The sequence below is a fragment of the Acomys minous genome, assembly GCF_964271855.1.
Source record: "Acomys minous genome assembly, chromosome: 3".
NCBI classification, from domain to species: domain Eukaryota; kingdom Metazoa; phylum Chordata; class Mammalia; order Rodentia; family Muridae; genus Acomys; species Acomys minous.
This window is the reverse complement of record NC_140485.1, coordinates 77,395,756-77,412,514: the sequence shown is the minus strand read 5'-3', so window position 1 is coordinate 77,412,514 and position 16,759 is coordinate 77,395,756. Positions and strand designations below refer to the sequence as shown.

Below are 16,759 nucleotides of genomic sequence, written 5' to 3'. Positions count from 1 at the left end.
GATGTCACAGAAGCTCTGAAGTCTTTTGAAATCCACAGCAGGGATAGCATCTGGTTAATGGCTGGGTGCTGGGAGGAAATCAAGGACAGGTGCAGGGGCCTTGGAGATGCTCAGCTATCCATGTGCTTGCTGTAGACTCGAGGACCAAAGTTGGATCCCCAGCACCCACCTCAAAAGCTGGGCAAGGTGGTACTGCTGATAACCCCAGTGCTGGGGAGGTGGAGGAGGACAGAGCTTAGTGGATCACTGGCCAGTCAGCCTAGACTAATGGGTGAGTTCTGGGTCTCAGTGAGAGAGCCTGTATCAAAAAAACCAAGGTGTGGCTACTCAAGAATGCTGTTTCAGGTTAACCCCTTGGCCTGGGTACATGTGCTTACATACACTAAAAGATCAATTTAAAAAGGGACACTCATGGGCAAGCTCTCTCTGCCTAAATGGAAATGTTTGAATGACCAGCGAGAGAGGAACCTGATGGAAACACGAGGAACTTACCTAGACCTTCCCAGGGCAGGACTGTCGCCGGATGACCAAAGGTTCCCAGCGTGGACTGCTACAAGGCAGGACTGTCACCCTGTCACCGGATGACCAAAGGTTCCCAGCGTGGACTGCTAAGACCAAGGGCCCTGACAGATGGTAACTGGTGAGGGGCTTGATGCTCTTCCAGCAAGCAAGCAGCCAGGAGGCTACCGGGCAGTGGCTGGGGCTGCCTGTGGTCAGGGTGAAGAGTTAGCAGGGATGCTTCAGGTCAGGGGTACAGCAGGGGCTGCTAGAAGTAACCTAGCCAGGTGCATGTCCCTGAGGCCAGGGCAAACAGCTCACAGATGGGGAGAAGGGCAGGTGTGACAGGAAGAAAGAAATCACAAGTGTGGAAGATATTTGGGGAAAGTCCAGATGTTTTCTTGGAAGCAGTGGAGAGTGCTTCTTGGTCAGAATGGGGTGCAGGTGAACTTGAGCAGCACAGCAGTCTGGGGAGGCTCCTCTTTGTGGATGCTCCTGTGCCATCTCCCACCATACATACCCCAGCTGGCTCTGGGCCTCCGCCTCTTCTCCATCCACACTAGAATGCATCTCCTGTTGTGTAACCTGCCTTTATTGACCACCACTGACCGGTCAGGGGTGGAATCTGATTTGAGCTGCTTCAGGGGAACACTGGCTCAGAGTTCTGGGACTCAAATCTGACACTGACACACCTGACTGGGGCGGGCCCTGGGCTAAGCACTGTTTAGGAACTGTCTCTTTGGACCTTGTAACATGCTGAGGTGGGCACTACTTCCTGGTTCACAGAGGAGGCTGCTGAAGGGCATGGTCAGAGGACACAGCTCCTGCAGACTCATGGCCATGTCTTTTTAAAGAATAGGGTATCACCATGGAACCCTGGTCTCCAACTCACAATTCTCCTGCCTTAGTCTCCCAAGTAAGGTGCTTCTGTCACAATCTTGAGTGATGTGACACACTAAATCCACCAAACCCACCAGTTCTGTGAAGGGAGAAGCAGGAAGCCTGAGGAAGAGGGCTGGCCACCAGGGGCGCAGAAAAGCCCCCAGATTCTTACCCCGTGAGTGACTCCACTCCTAAGGCTGCCCCCCAGCTCTAAGCTTCCTGTGTCAGGAAAGGTGCTTTCCACAGAACACAGCATCACATCCGAGAGCAAGAGCATTTATTCAAGTGTGAACAGTTCATAAGGCAGTGGTTGCAGTTACGTTGGCTCAGAGTCCGCCGTCAACTTCCCCCACTAATCACAAGATGGCTGTCAGCGTTCCAAGCTCCGTGGTTTCACCCAGCAGTACCTAGACAGAAAGGGAAAGAGGGAGGCCAAGAGAGCTGCCAGCACATCTCCGGCCAGGAAGGGGAGCGGGCCCGAAGCCACCCTTCCAGTCCCACGACACTGAGATGAGCTCACAGGTCTCAAAGCTGCACCTGCGATACCCTTTATCATCCGTAAGGCTCACTGTGTCCTATGTGACAGACTAAGCTTCAGGGCCTTTGGGTCTACTACTCCCTGACAGCCCGAGGCCCACACAGTCTAAAGTTTGACTCTAGTTACCTCTGGCTCCGTAAGGAATCCATTTGCCCCTTTCTTCCTCAGCCCACCATGTGTTCACAGCTGCCTAGTCTTCCCTGCTCTTGCCCCTCCCCCACTGCCACATTAGGATGCAGTCTGCAGCCTTAACAATATTCACTCAGTGCAAAAATTGAGTATCGATGACAAAATTCTGCATTTCCTGTGGGCGTCTAGATACATATTTACAAGTTCTTAGAAAGGTCTAGAGAAGTAGGCACCAAGCCCCTCACGGGGCTGCCACTGGGGAAGAGGAAGGGGATAGGATGGAAGCAGGGGCCAGAAGGGACTCCAGCTCCAGCAGCGGTGCGCTGGCTCTTAAACAGGAGGATGTATTCATGTTTCGCCTGTGTCATTAAACTTTAATTTGAAAAAATTCCCATTCATTTTCAGCCAATTACGCTGGCTCTGTGCTCGGCTGCGTTCGCGTGTTTGCGCCCAGGGAGGAAGAGCATTTACTTTGTGTGTGTCTGTGAATGAAGTGCAGCGATTAGAAAGTAGATTAAAAAGAAATGTAGCAGACAAAGCCAAACAAAACGGGAGGGAAGTAACACAAACTTACTCACAACAATAATGGGAACCAAAGAAATCAACCCGTGAGGAAAGGCACACATTTCTCAGGAGGGAGCTGTGCCTGTGGCGGACAGACAACTGGACAAATGCAGACTTCGGCCTGGATCCTGCAGTGAATGGCACAGTCTTGTCCTGATGTCAGTTCCCCCAAATTAACCCTCTGAATTCACAGTGTGTAGCAAGCAGCTTTTAAAGCCTGTGTGGAGGAGTGAGCTGAGACAGCCGGAAAGAAACATGATGAAATGTGGCATTTCACTTCACAGATATCAAAAGGTGGTAAAAAGCAACGGCAAATTAAAATCTGGTACTGACAGGAATAAACAGATTAGCTAAAAACAAAGAACAACAACAAAACAGAAAAACCCAGGGTCCACAAAACCACCTAGCATGGGGCCTCATTCTAGAGGGGGCATCATTTCAGGGTGGCAGAGAAAGGATGAAGGAACTGGTCTGTTCTAGTGTGCTCTGATAATTGGCTGCCCGTTTTGAGAAAGGTTAGATGCTGTCTCAGTTCAATCATAGAAATATATTCCAAATGCAAGAAAGAGCCAAGAACAAAAGCTGTGAAATCATTAGAAAAGAATAAAGGTTCCATTTAAAGCAAACATGATATATATTCAAAAAGGAATAATGGAGATTAAGGAAATGCATTTGATGAAAATTGCTACCTTCTGTCTAACAGAAGAGTGTACAAAGAGCTGAGAGCAACAGACACGCTAGAAAAAAAATATTTGCTCAAAAGCATAAAAGCTTACTACCCAGCTTACATCAGGACATTGTACAGGTAGGTCAATGCGCTGAAGAGCCTGATGCAAAGTAGACAGTTCAGAGCAGGAATAATACAGTCGCCCCATGTACACACATAAACCTCATTGGCAAACAAGAAGAAACAAATTTAAAAAGGGATTTAACTTTTTCACCCATCCAATTGGCAAACACTGAGAACTGCCTCAGTGCAGGGATTAAGGCCTCTGGCTAGACGCTTGCACGGTACAGAAACCATGGAGGGCACTGGTGAAGCCGGTGAGGACTTTAGCTGGGCCGACCCACCATTCCACTTCTCCATCACTGCCAGGAGAAAGCTGCTCAAAGCAGAGTGCGGCAAAAACCTGCCAACGGCGCAGTCTGGAGATGGAGAAGGTGAGAACCAACCGAGGGAACGAGCTGTGTTTAAGGCCAAGAGCTTTAGGAATCAGCACGGCAGTGTTGAAAGACACTAGAGAGAGTCAAGATGAAGCCTCGGGCAAGCTCTCAGCGTGCTGGACTCATTCACAGCACGTGCACGGATTTCACGCATGCCCAAGAGGTGGATACACAAAGCTGTGCCGGGGATGGGATACAGGACTTTGGCAGAGGAGGTGGCAGCTGGGTTCACGTCACTCCACCTCTAAAAGGGAGAATGTATTCATGCTTTGCTTGCTTAATTAAAGTGTAATTTGGAAAGAGTCTAATTTGTTTTTAGCTAATTATGCCGGCTCCGTGTTCGGTGGTGCTCACATGCCTGTGCCCAGGGAGGAAGGACAACTACTTTGTGTGTGTGCAGAGCAAGCCGGCTGACTAGTGAGAGGATGGGATGGAACGTGGAGAACACAGGTCAAGCGAACAGGAGCAGAGGGGACCCACCCAGAGCTGCTGGACATCCCTGTAAAAGGACAGAGGGTCAAATCCACCAAGAAACAGAAGACAAGCTGACCCAGAGAAAGCAGGCATCTTCTCTGGAGGGCTGAGATGCCCTGGGCTGGGAGGGTGCCACGAGCACACAGGAGAGAGGGGCTGACCTGCTTCCGGCTCCTCTGTGGGCTCAGGGTAACGCTAATAAAACTTCCTAGGACAAGTTCTCTTGAAACTTGAAAAATTCATGCAGTAGGACCAATGTGTAAGGATGACCAAAGTAGTTCTGCAAAACAAGAGAGAAGGTGAGTTGGTACTGCCATTATCAAAGCATCAAACCTGGGAGGGGGCAGGCAGAGGGCCAGGGACAGCCCGACACAGTGCATGGGCCGCAGGGTTGGTCCAGGGAAAGGGGGCAGGGTTACATGAAGTCATCTACACTCCACAAGATAGTGCTGGGCGTGACAATAGATGGTGAGATTTATGCATGTGGAATTTATTCTTTATACATGGCATGAATATATACTCATAAAATAAACATAAATATATGTAAGCTATAAATGCCAGAGAAGAAGTACAACAAAAATGCCTTAAAATGAATATAAAGGCTTCTTAAAATTGCCAAAAGAAGCCGGGCGCGGTGGCGCATGCCTTTGATCCCAGCACTCGGGAGGCAGAGGCAGGCGGGTCTCTGTGAGTTCCAGGCCAGCCTGGTCTACAAAGTGAGTCCAGGATAGCCAAGGCTACACAGAGAGACCCTGTCTGGAAAAACAAAACAAAACAAAACAAAAACTGCCAAAAGAAAGTGTAAAAGTACTTTCTTTTGTATCAAGATCATCAGGATCTCAAATTTTTCTACCCAATTAAATGGCAAAAAATAAATCATAATGTAGAAAAACATTTGTCACTATCAACAAAGCATTAGTATATAAAAATTCATGCAATACATAAGAAACTAAAAAGTCAATGAAAGATAAAATAACTTTAAAAGAAAAAAAATGGGCAGGATGTGGCATCACACCTGTAGTCCTAGTAGTTGGGAGCCTAGAGGCTAGAGGCCCCCGAGTTTGTGGCTAAGATGGGGTACATAGTGAGACCCTGTCTCAAAAAGTGGAAGAAAGAGAGAGAGATGGGAAAGAGGAAAAGGAAGGGGGCAGGCAAAGGGGAGACAGCAGAGGGAACAAGCAGGAAGGACATGGATACACAGTCCAGAGTGAGCCAGAAATGGAGGTAAACTAAGGCTTTGGCTGTGGTGGGATGCGGACAGTGCACACTAACCCAAGACACTGATGGAAATGTTAAAGCTGGAGACATCCTGGCAGGGGGCTGAGCTGGGCGCTTTGGAGAACACTGCAGTCCTTTTTATCTGGATTCAGGACGTGGCTTCCCTGTGAGCCAACAATTTCAAGTTCTTGTCCTACAAAATTACTTGTATGTGAGCAAAAGACAAGTGCAAGGCTACCACCAACGGCATCTCCACTGTTAGTCACCAGGAAACAACTGCGACCCAAGGTGGTAAGGCCTGGCTGCAGCTGTGTGTGGCCAGCGGAGTGGAGCACTGGAGTGAACAGAGATGCAGACAGCTCCTCGAGGTGAGTCCTGGAGGACACAGAGCTCAGTGGCACCTCCAGTGTGGACACCACCTGCCTATGAAGACAGACAAAACAAAAGGACAGAGACATGTTGGAAAGGGCACAGGCAAACACTAGGCAAACAGGAGCACTAAGATTGGTTCCTGCTCCCTGAAGGTACAAGGCCAAGGCCAAAGGCCAAGTAAGGATGTCCCATCTGTAATGTGGACTGTATTTAAAAGAAAATGTATTCATGTTTTACTTGTATAATTGAAATTTAATTCAAACATTCAGATTCATTCCTTACCAATTAGCTCAGATTTGCATGTGTGCTGTGCTCTCGTTTGTCTGTTCAGGGACAAAGCACATTCGCTCCGTGTGTGTCTGTGAATGCAGCATATTGATTAGCAAGCTGATTAAAAAAATTTGGAAAGTGAAATGAAAAACCGGGCAAGTTTTTCCATTCACAACAACAAAACTAATAAGGTGTTCAGGAGTCAAGCCATTAAGAAATGTGGAGAGCGTCTGCGACCTGCAGGGCCAGCTTCTATTAGATGGCATTACAAGCGAAGCAAAACCAAAGCAAACCAGGGAGACTGACCACGGGAGTCGGGCGCCGCAGTCGCAGATGGGAGAAGCTGATGGCCTCCTAATGATGTTGCTTTTCCCTCCAATGCAGTCTCACTTAATAAGATTTTTTTTTCCCAAGGAACTCTGACAAGCTAATTATAAGATATCTAAAAGCAAACCAGCAATATAACAAGGTAAGTTTTTGAAAAAGAGTAGAGGGCAGGGTTAGGGTACTTACCATATCAGGTATTAAGACACTATTCAAAGCTCTGCTCATTAAAATATGGCCTTGGCTCACAAAAACACACAGAGATCAGCAGCGTGAAGAGACTAGACACAGGATCTGGGAGGAAAGACAGGGCAGGGATATGAGGTGCTCAGCAAGTGTGCTGTCAGACCCCGTCTCGGTCACATCAGACACAAAAATGTGCCTGAGGTGGAGTAAACACAAAAGCACAGCAAACAATACCAGAGTTTGGCTACAAAAACAGAATGTCTGTCACTAGGACAGTCCTGTCTTCAGATGATACTAGTGCTGTAAGATGGGTCCCGCCCCCCCCCCCACACAGGGTTTCTCTGTATAGCCTTGGCTGTCCTAGACTCCCTTTTGTAGACCACGCTGGCCTCGAACTCACAGCAATCTGCCTGCCTCTGCTTCCTGAGCGCTGAGACTAAAGGCGTGTGCCACCATCACCCGGCTGAGATGGGACTTCCAATGGTCACTTTCAGAGTGGGCAAGGGCTCCAGGAAGACCAGTTGGGTCTGCTGGCCTGACCTCCCAGCCTGCTCTGTTTTTCTCTCTCTTCTCTTAGTCTGGTTCTGCTACGTGGGCTGAAAGTCTACAGTCATCTCATCACTTGTAGGACGTGGGCATGGTTAGTCGTTTCTTCTCTGGCTCCATCCCCCCTGGACAGAGCACAGAACAATGTATCATGTGAGGGTGGTGATGTTCGTGTGACCTAGAGCTCGCAGGGATGCATGAGGCAGGCTCTACTTTTCTTCACCCAGCCACCCCATGTCTGCCTCTGCAGACTGAACGGCTCCAGTCCCTCTTTCTAGCACTGCAGCAGTCATACGTTTTGGTGGAGGCAAGAACACACGTTGCCTTTTGGAATTCCAGTCTAAGGCAGAAGAAACTGGCTTAGTACCCAAAGGGCTCACTAACTACTGCACGCAGAGTATTAAGTCATAATCCCAGCCACAAAACAGCATCAAACTGGTGCTAATTAGACACACAGGAGGGATACAGGACAGATAAAATCTCCCCAAGGAACATGGGATCATGTTGCTCTCTAAAAGGTAAATAATTGAGTTTTGACCACATTTGGTCATATACACATTATTGCCCCAAACTAATTTATCTTCCTCTGCACTTGATCCCAGGCCATTTGGGAGCTTATTTCAAATAATTGTCTCCATCCTTAACTGCTCAATTACCCTGGAGACAGCCCAGAACAGCCACGTACCAGCCCTGCTCTTTCCCTCAAGATTAAGATGAAAAAGGCCAGGCCTTTCTCTCCTCAATTCCTCGCAGTCCGTCTGTCTCCGTGGAGTCGACTTCTGCCCACCCTGGAGCAGGCCTCTGGCACAGGTTACCCTCAGCCCAGAGTGCTTTTGCTGGCTTTCCACCTGGGTCTGCTCTGTGCTTCTGTCAGGGCAGCCGTCGGTGTGGAACCCTGCGCACTGGAAAGCGTGACTGATTCTTTTCTACCAGTACACAGCCTACTAAATGCCTGGCTTCACCAAAGAAGCCATGGTGAAGGCACACCGGAGGGTGTGACTGTATAAACCCTGGTCAATGAACATGCGCTCACCACATATGGAAGCTCATGCTGTCTATGAACATGCTCATCCTTCCCAGCCTCACTCTCTAACCCCCATCTTTCACATCTGCAAGTCTTCCTTCTTGACTCCTTAAAGGACTGTCAGTGACAGTCTCATGTCCCCCTTACATGCTGACACATTCCCCTTTATGTTCCTATAACTCCCCACGAATGTTCTTTTAAGACCACTGCAACTCAGCTAATCCTGAAATCCAAAGGGGAAATTCCTGTTTTGATCTGACTGGAATTCGCTGCCACATTTGACAATGTTGATTACTTTCTCCTTGAAACCCTTCACTACCTTAGTTGCCATGGCAACCCCCTCTCCTAGTTGTTTGTTGCATCTTTCAGGTCCTTCCCTTTCTCCCACCTTGATCAGTTCCTTGAATGTCTCTAACTCCTGGGCTTGACCTAGGCCTTCTGCCATCTTCTCCACATGGTCTCTGGCAAGTCACTTTCTTTGGGTCCCCATGATTGAGTGGCAGTGGCTCCAGGACAGTGGGATCCTTATTCAGGCCTCAACTTGGGATTCAGGTGTCTGCCAGGCCTGTCTGTGTCCTAACACCCTAGCTACATCTGGGCCACTTTCCAATGCCTCTGACTGACTCACAATACTGTGTCCCTTAACCCAGCAGCTTGCCATCCATCAGGGCTGCACTCAAGACATTTTTGTGCCACTCCTGGCCTGCTCCTGTAGTGTGTGTGAATGTGCATGCAAGTGCAGGCCAGTGCCTGTGTGTGAGTGTGTGTGTGTGCCTGTGCGTATGTGTGTGTGTGAGAGTGTGTGTGTGAGTGTGTGTGTGTGTGTGCCTGTGCGTATGTGTGTGTGTGTGTGTGTGTGTGTGTGTGTGAAAGAGAGAGAGAGAGAGAGAGAGAGAGAGAGAGAGAGAGAGGGGGGGGGGGGAGAGAGAGAGAGAGAGAGAGAGAGAGAGAGAGAGAGAGAGAGAGAGAGAGAGAGCGCGCAGGAGCCTGAGGCAGTCAGAAGACCCACCATGACAGGGGGACTGGGAACCAAACTTGGGTACTCTGCAAGAGCAGTGTGAGCTCTTAACTGTGGAACCATCACTCCAGCCCCAGCCTGGCTTCTTAAGAGCCAACCATTTGAAGTACTTCTGGATTCTACCTACCATGAGGCCCTGCTCCATTTCTCTCCAACACCACTGGTCTAGGTGAGAGCTGTCTCTCATATAATCTCTTGCCTCTGGACAGACCCGCTGCTCAAGGAGGGCGATCAGAGCTTTCTAGCATCCCTCCCTCCTCATACAGTGCTATAAACCTGTGAGACTTCTTGGGTTGAAACCTCATGTAGCTGAGGTAGAACCTGGGCTGCTCGTCCATGCAGAAGACACACTATGCAGGCCCATAAGGCACAGTGTCAGTCCCGTGGCTCAGGCGGGGCTCACTTGATCTTGATTTCCAGCACAAGTATGAAAGAAACTGCTAGAATTCGGTGTATACTGCCTAGGAGGAAACAGAGAACTCATCCCCTTTGCTTCTCACCCTCTATCTTTCTGTTTTGCTTCAGCGGGTCTGTTTCCTTGCCTGTGATACGGGGCTGTGCTGCCTGGCTGCCTCACTGCGTGCAGGTGGAGGGGCTATGGTGATCAGACAAGACCGTGGCCATGAGCCTATGGCATATGCTATCAGGAGCCGAGCTCACACTGGGGCCGGGGAGCATCCCTGAGATGCAGATAATGTAACCACGACTTCTGTGTCATTTGTTGAATCCCTGTATAATATAAGAGAAATCCTTTTGACAAAATAAATGTCTAAATCTCCATTTCAGATATTAAAGTTGAGACAGAATGATTACTCTGCTCCCATCTCGACTCTCAGCAGCTGCCTGTTGCTAGGTGCCCAGAGCTACAAAGAATGCTAAGACACGACCCCAGCCACCAGGCAAGATGAAGCCACAGCTAATTAGAGCTGCAGTCAGGACCCGCAGGGCAGATGACGGCTCCCTGAGAACATGGAGATCAGGTTCCCCACAAAAGGGAACATGATTGAATTTTGCTCCTTCTACCAACACAGCTAATCCCCTCACCTCAACACTTAATCCCACTGTTCTGGGGGCCTTCACTGTCTGCCCCCACTCTGCAAGCCCAGCTGGCCCAGCCTTCCCCTGTCCTGTGTGTGTGTGGCCGGTGAGCACAGGTGCCTTCCTGGCTCTGTAGCCCTCCAGCCCCCCTCTCCCAACTCTCGGCCAGATTAGAGGTTAACTGTCCCCCACCTGGGGGACTTCTGTCCTGTCCTCAGAACTGTGCAGCAAACTCTTTGCTGGCTTCTGGAACATAGGTACTTTTGTTGTCTCTCCTAGTGGCACCTTCTTCTCTGGCGCCATGTTGTATCTGCCCTTAGAATACCAGTCCCAGATGAGTTCTGAACCTGGTGCCTGTGACTCTGCCTACACTTTTGGGCAGATACATGTTCATATGTAGTAGATGTGTATGTGTTTATGTGTGTATCAAGCAGCAGGCTGAAGTCAGGTGTGATTTCACTCTACACTTTATTTTCTGAGACACGATCTTTTGCTGGACCTCAAAATTTGTTATCCAGTGTGTGCTGCCAATATCCCTCTTCATCTTTCACAAGGGGTGGGGCTGACTGCACTCAGGTCCTACTGCTGGCATAGCGAGCATGTCACCTAAGCCACCTCAGTTGTGTTCCCTTCTAGGGACAGCAGCCCATCCGTCTGAGCCTTGGCCCTGGGCAAGTCTTCTGCTCTTGCTGCAGGCCCCAAGCCTCTGGCTGATGATGGCATCTGTAGCTACGTTCTCAAAAACTGTGCCACCTGCACAGAGAACCAGGGGCCTAGAGGGAGGTCTGATTGGACATGAATCCAGGGCAGCATTTCAAGGTGAGAAAGTCCCTGAAACCCTGCCAGAAGAGTGTGTGGAGAGACAGTTCGCCTACTTAGCCAGTATGAATGGATCCGCCCAGTTGGCATCCACCAGTCTGTAGGCATTCAGTCTGCAAGGAAACATTACTCGGGGGCCACAGGAGTTCATCTCCACCCTCTCCCTCACCTGTACCAACCTACCTGAATGGGCTGTCTGCCAAGACGTCTCGCCACAAGCAGCAGAATCATCTCAGCCAGTTCCTGCCAAATTCGCTTTCTTGGGGCTGCAGCCCTCTTGATCGGTCCATGCTCCAAAGGTGGAGCTGACAAAGTCTGATCCATGCCCTGATCAGCACCGTCACAGCCTTGGGGCATCTGAAGATGTGATGCTATCACTGAAAAGGAACTCGGGGACAATCTAGTTCAACTGCCTCCTCCTACAGATGGGGAAACAGGCCTGGTGAGTGGAGGTAACTCCCAGCCAGTCAGGAGAGAAGCATCCGTACTGAGGACATCAGGACAGGGGCTTGGCCAACCTAACCTTGACTCAAAATGGTGCAGAGGCTGGAACAATGGTTCAACAGTTCAGAGCACTGGCTACTTTTCCAGCTGGGCCTGGGTTTAGTTCCTGACCCCACATGGCAGCTCACCACTGACTATAACTCTAGTTCTAGAGGATCCAATGCTGCCTTCTGGCCTCCATAGGCACCGGGTATACACACGGTGCACTTACATACGTGTAGGCAAAACACTCATACACATACAAAAATAAAATAAACCTTCAAAATAGTGGGGCTATGGGTTAAGACTCAGGTTGTCAATGTTTATCTACCCAGGAAAATGGCGCATTGTGTGAAAGGGATGCTACAATCAGAAAGGACAGACTATTTTTGCCAGTTCTTGCTGAAGGTGCCCTATATGAAATCTGGGATGACTGAGAACCCCAGGTGATAGAGAAAACACTTCATCCAAGACCGAGTAAGAGGCTCTCTAGAGGATCCCTGAATCTCAAGACCCACAAGTGCATACATAAAACCCTACAGCACCACGCCGAACTGAGACCAAAGGAGAGATGCTTTTCTAGTTTTGACCACTGTCAGTTCTGAACGACCCAGGTAGCCGCACCCAGTCGGGCAATGGGTGGGACCCCTGGCTCCCTTCCATCACCATCAGCTTAACACTGACAGTTTCAGTCACTTGTTGTAGTATTTATCTGAGACAGTGTTTCAGGTAGCTCAGAGTGGCCTGTAGCTCTACGTAGCTAAGGATAACCTTAGCTACTCCTGATCCTTCACCCTCGTCCTACCAAGTGCTAGGATGACCTGCATAAGCCTTTGTGCCTGGCTGCTCTGTTTGATGCAATTTCTCATTTCAGATGTTTATTTCCTCTAAGCAAATATTTATTTAGTATCTCCCAGACAGTTTCAGGACAGATGAGGTCACTGGCCCGGTGCTAAGCTTCTTTGGTTTGGGTGGGTGGGTTGCTCCATGCTTTCTGTCCCAGGTTAACCTTGTCTACTCTAGGCAATAGGGACATGGCCAGCACTTGTCCTTCCTCACTTCTGGCCTTCACCTGCGTGATGTCATTTCTTTGCTTTTTAGACATTTTAAAACTATCTAATTTCTTCCCTCACTCCGAATTTTTAATACGGTCTTAGTTCCAACTTGACTGTTTTGAAAAGTATCTGCTCTTTCACCTCTTCCCCTCTGAAGAGGAGTGTTCCAGCCCTCACGTCCCTCTCCTCCTGCTCCCCACCCTCAATGTTTCACCTTGGCAGCTCTGCACCCCTTTTCCACTCATGACTGGCAGGGGGAAGGCAGTGGTTATGGTAAATCAAGTCCCAGGTCTGCTTGTACTCCTGTGCAATTCACATCTGGAGGGTCTTTTGTACAGGAGCCACAACTGTGACACTCTTAGGGCGCTGCAAGATTTCAGGTCCCAATGACAGTCGCTCAAGCCTCCTGACTAGAAAAGCAATTGCCAGATAACACCCTCTCCAGGTCCCTTCCTTCAAAGCTGGGAAAGCGAGCTCATCTCCATGTGTTCCCTCACACTGTCCTCTCCTGCCTCTGACACTTTGGTAATCCCAAAGGGATGATAAAATCCCCCGAGTGACAGTGATTTCTTCTTGTTCCTCATGATGGTGGCAGCTGTCACTCCAATCCCAGACACCTTTTTGGATTACTTCCTTCGAGGACAGGTGAGTGCCTCTGATTGGCACCTGGAGAAGGAGCACAGGGGTGCCAGCCAGGCTGTGAGCACCAGTTGCTCTACTCAGAGAGCATACCATCTTTGTGGAAGGACAAAGTTGAGCCAGTTGTCACAGAAAATGCCCTAAGCTAGTAAGGAAGGCCAGTAGCAGCCATGTGGACCAGGGCTTGAAAGGAGTTGGACTGGATGCCCAGAGACATGTGCTACTGAGCAGCCAGAGGTGGCTGGGTCAAGTGAAGGCAAGGTTTCCAGGTACAGCAGTGCTGTCAGCTAAGGGGGCTAAGACGGTTCCACAACTACACACCAGGCTGCTAGATGGGCAAAGCCAAGAAGGCCATTATGGGAATAGCTGGGTGTGTGCTAAGCCCCTGTGGGCCCTAGTTCCTGCCTGAGCACCCACAAAAATGGCTGAGTGAGAAAATAACTGGTTCAGACTTGACTAGTAAGTAAAAAGAAACAAACCCAAAAGCCATCCACTAAAAGCAGCCCTCACAAAGAGCCCTGTCCATCTGTGAGCAGTAAGGCTTTCCAGAGCTGAAGCCCGTGGGCTGCAGACAGATGGGCCTGGACTAACATCTGGGTACCGTGTCTACAGGGATGCAGGTATACAGCAATGGAGTGCGGCTGAAGAGAAGCAATTATGAGCCTGGCATTCTGGTGAAGATGCTCATGATCTTTGAGAAGATGACAAAGGCAAGAGGAACAACGCCAACAGCCAACTCAGTTTATGGTGGGCCATAGCTTAGGAATCAAGGGCTGATGGGTCACTGTCAGTCTATAGGCAATCTGGCCAGTGCTGGCCGTAGTTGTGGAACAGGGAATCTGTATTCTACACTGCTGTCAGCTCACTCACCTGTCAGGCAGAGGGGACAGTAAGAGCAGGAAGCTTCCAAACACATGGGGTTACAGGCACAGGGAAGGAGAGAGGATGTAATCAGGACGCCACTGTATCTGGCCCGACAGGTGCCTGCCTTGTCTGCTCCACTCCAAGGAAGGATGCCAGGCTGTGTTTTCATGAGGTTCTTCTCATCTGCCGTCGCCAAATACTAGTCTGGCAAATAATTCTTGTTACTTGAGAGTTGCTCAGGAGTCTTGGGAGGGAATTCCCTTCCTTCTAGGAAAGACCAGTCACCTAAGGCCTTTAGGAGTCCAGCACTGATTGACTGGCCCACCACCTACTTACCCATAGAGCCAGAGACCAACAAGACTGCTGCCAAGCCTTGTCAGGCAGGTTCTGTGTCTGGCAAGTGGCAAAGACTATGATTAAGGGTGGAGCAGGACCTCAATGAACCAGCTAAGGAGTAGGAACCACGGCAGTAGGGAACTATAATGCTGTTTCTGGTTTGTTTTTTTCCTTCCACATCTGCCTTGGCTATACAGGAATTTTCTTGACACTTCTACACCCAAGAATAAAAGCCAAGTTTATTCTTTTAATGTAAAATCCTTTGATTAAATACTTTATTGCCTTAACACACTTTCAGCCAACATCTCTTAAGACTGAAGTAACAAGAATAAAGGTCACCAACGTCTCACAGGAGACAGCTCTGAAAATGTTAAGGACTTCTTCCTTGACTAATAAATGGGGCAACAGGCCTCAAGGAACATGGCTGGGGGAGAACAAGGTCATATGCCAAGTGGTAGGGAATCAAGCGCTATAATCTTCTGCCTCTGACTTTTCTGGAAAGCTGTCACCACTACATGGGACAGGGGAATGGCAGCCTGGGTAAGCTGTCCAGCCAAGTGTGGGTTCAACCAAGAGCAACAAGGCATACTTAGACATCCCCCGATGCCGGCTGTTCTGAAGAGACAGAGCCTATGGAGTGCCCTCCCACCAGCAGAGGGGGTGGCACCATGGAGGCTGCCTTGAAGCTGAAGCCAACAACCTCCATTTTAAGGTGAAACAAGGACAGAGGGACATCTGGGTAGTCATGCAAGTCACAAAGGCAAAGCCTAAGGCCTAGGGCTCCTAGACGCCTCCCAGCAGGGCGTCTAGGTCTCTAGGTCAGCTCTGGACCCAGGGTTTGAGTCCCTCTCCTAGATTCCCAAAGGGAGACAACCCTTCTGCTTGGCTCTACCTGACCAGGATGGGCAATGCTGTTTTCAACATACTCCACTCTCCCCAGTCCTAGCTGCTGAGCTCACCGCTGCCACTTCTGAGCCCTTTCTCCTCAGTCCCAGTGATCTAGATAGCGTGGTAGCCTTCTCCAGAGCCCTGCTGCTCCCACTGCTCAAACACACACTGTCCCCAGGAGTGAATCCCACCTCACATGCTGCTTACTGTGATGGCTCCCCGTCAACTGGAAACTGTCTGGGGCCTGCTAGCAGCAATGCACCTTTAAAATCCTCCTTAAGTGTCCCCAAATTGTCAGTGCTCCAGCTTTAAATAGACTGACCTCTTTCCTCAAAAGCTTCTGGGGTCTGAGTCTAAGGCACCCAGATACTAGTGGTCCTTCATTTTATTCTGCAGCCCTGTGTCTTTATTTGTAAGCAGAGATGCTGGTGAAAAGCGACATCTCATTTATTATTTCAGTGCTCAAGTATTTGCAGCACTTGATCTTCAGGTCTGAAAGTCAGCCCTCCCAGGTCTGCATCAGCTCCCTCCTCAGACTCTCAGAACCCCTGCCATAGTGCCTAGTCCTAGATCGCTTGGTGACTTGGGTCAGTAAATACTATCCCTTTTCTCTTTAGCCTGAAAGACACTGAGATGGCAGAAGCTGTCCACTGTATACCCGGGGTCTCACCACACATGACATTCTGACGAAAACTAGATGAATAGTGGAGCAGGCCTCCTAAGCAGAAGGACTCATGCCCTCCAGAAACAGTCTCTAGGAGGAACTCTGACATACCTCACCAGCAGGGCCCGTGAAGGCTGAATGACGGGCTCTAGACAAGCCATCGCCACAGCGAAGGAAGAAACGAAGGGAAGCTCCTGGCACAGGCAGTGTCTGGGCTCACACGGTACACTGATCAAAGCACACAGCACATGCAGGCAGCTCCCTAAGAACCCCGTCACCACCTTACTTCAGCCACCTTCCTCTTTTGAACTCCAAAAGAGCCTAGGATTCGAGGAGAAAAGACTCCCACATCAGCAGGGTTGGAAAAAACGGTATTTGTTCCAAAGACCACATTTTGCCTCTCAGGACACTGACAGCAGAAGCAAGACACCTTCTCAAAGAGCTACAGTGGCAACAGAAAGTGCAAAGCAAGGCCCTGGATGGCCTGGTGGCCCTACTCCTGCGGAGGAAGCATCTTCTCTTGTTTTCCTGAAAGGGAGTTCAGGGCAAGGGATGCATTCTAGGTGAGGTGGGAAGCCCCGTGGGCACAGAACTCATACGTGGTGGGTAACCTTTGAGAGATGGGCTATCTATCAGCACTCTACTGAAAGGACCACAGACCTTTCAGAGAGGGGCCTGTATTGACTCTCAAGCACATGACCTAAAGCTGCTTTCCAAGGGAAAGCAAAATAAGCAAAGCTCTTGGCCTCACTTATGATCCAGGTGC

General features: G+C 49.6%; 1 long non-coding RNA gene across 2 annotated transcripts; it reads right to left on the bottom strand.

The window, feature by feature from the left end:
• Positions 1-1,641: 1,641 nt before the first annotated feature.
• Positions 1,642-6,918, bottom strand: LOC311594975. Of its 2 annotated transcripts, XR_014778270.1 has the most exons (3): positions 6,623-6,918; positions 5,522-6,198; positions 1,642-4,529 (listed from the first exon to the last, which is right to left on the bottom strand). It is a non-coding gene; the product is annotated as an uncharacterized lncRNA (long non-coding RNA). The 2 variants fall into 2 exon arrangements; XR_014778271.1 differs by lacking the exon at positions 6,623-6,918 and having other exon boundaries at positions 5,522-6,608.
• Between the last annotated feature and the right edge of the window lie 9,841 nt (positions 6,919-16,759).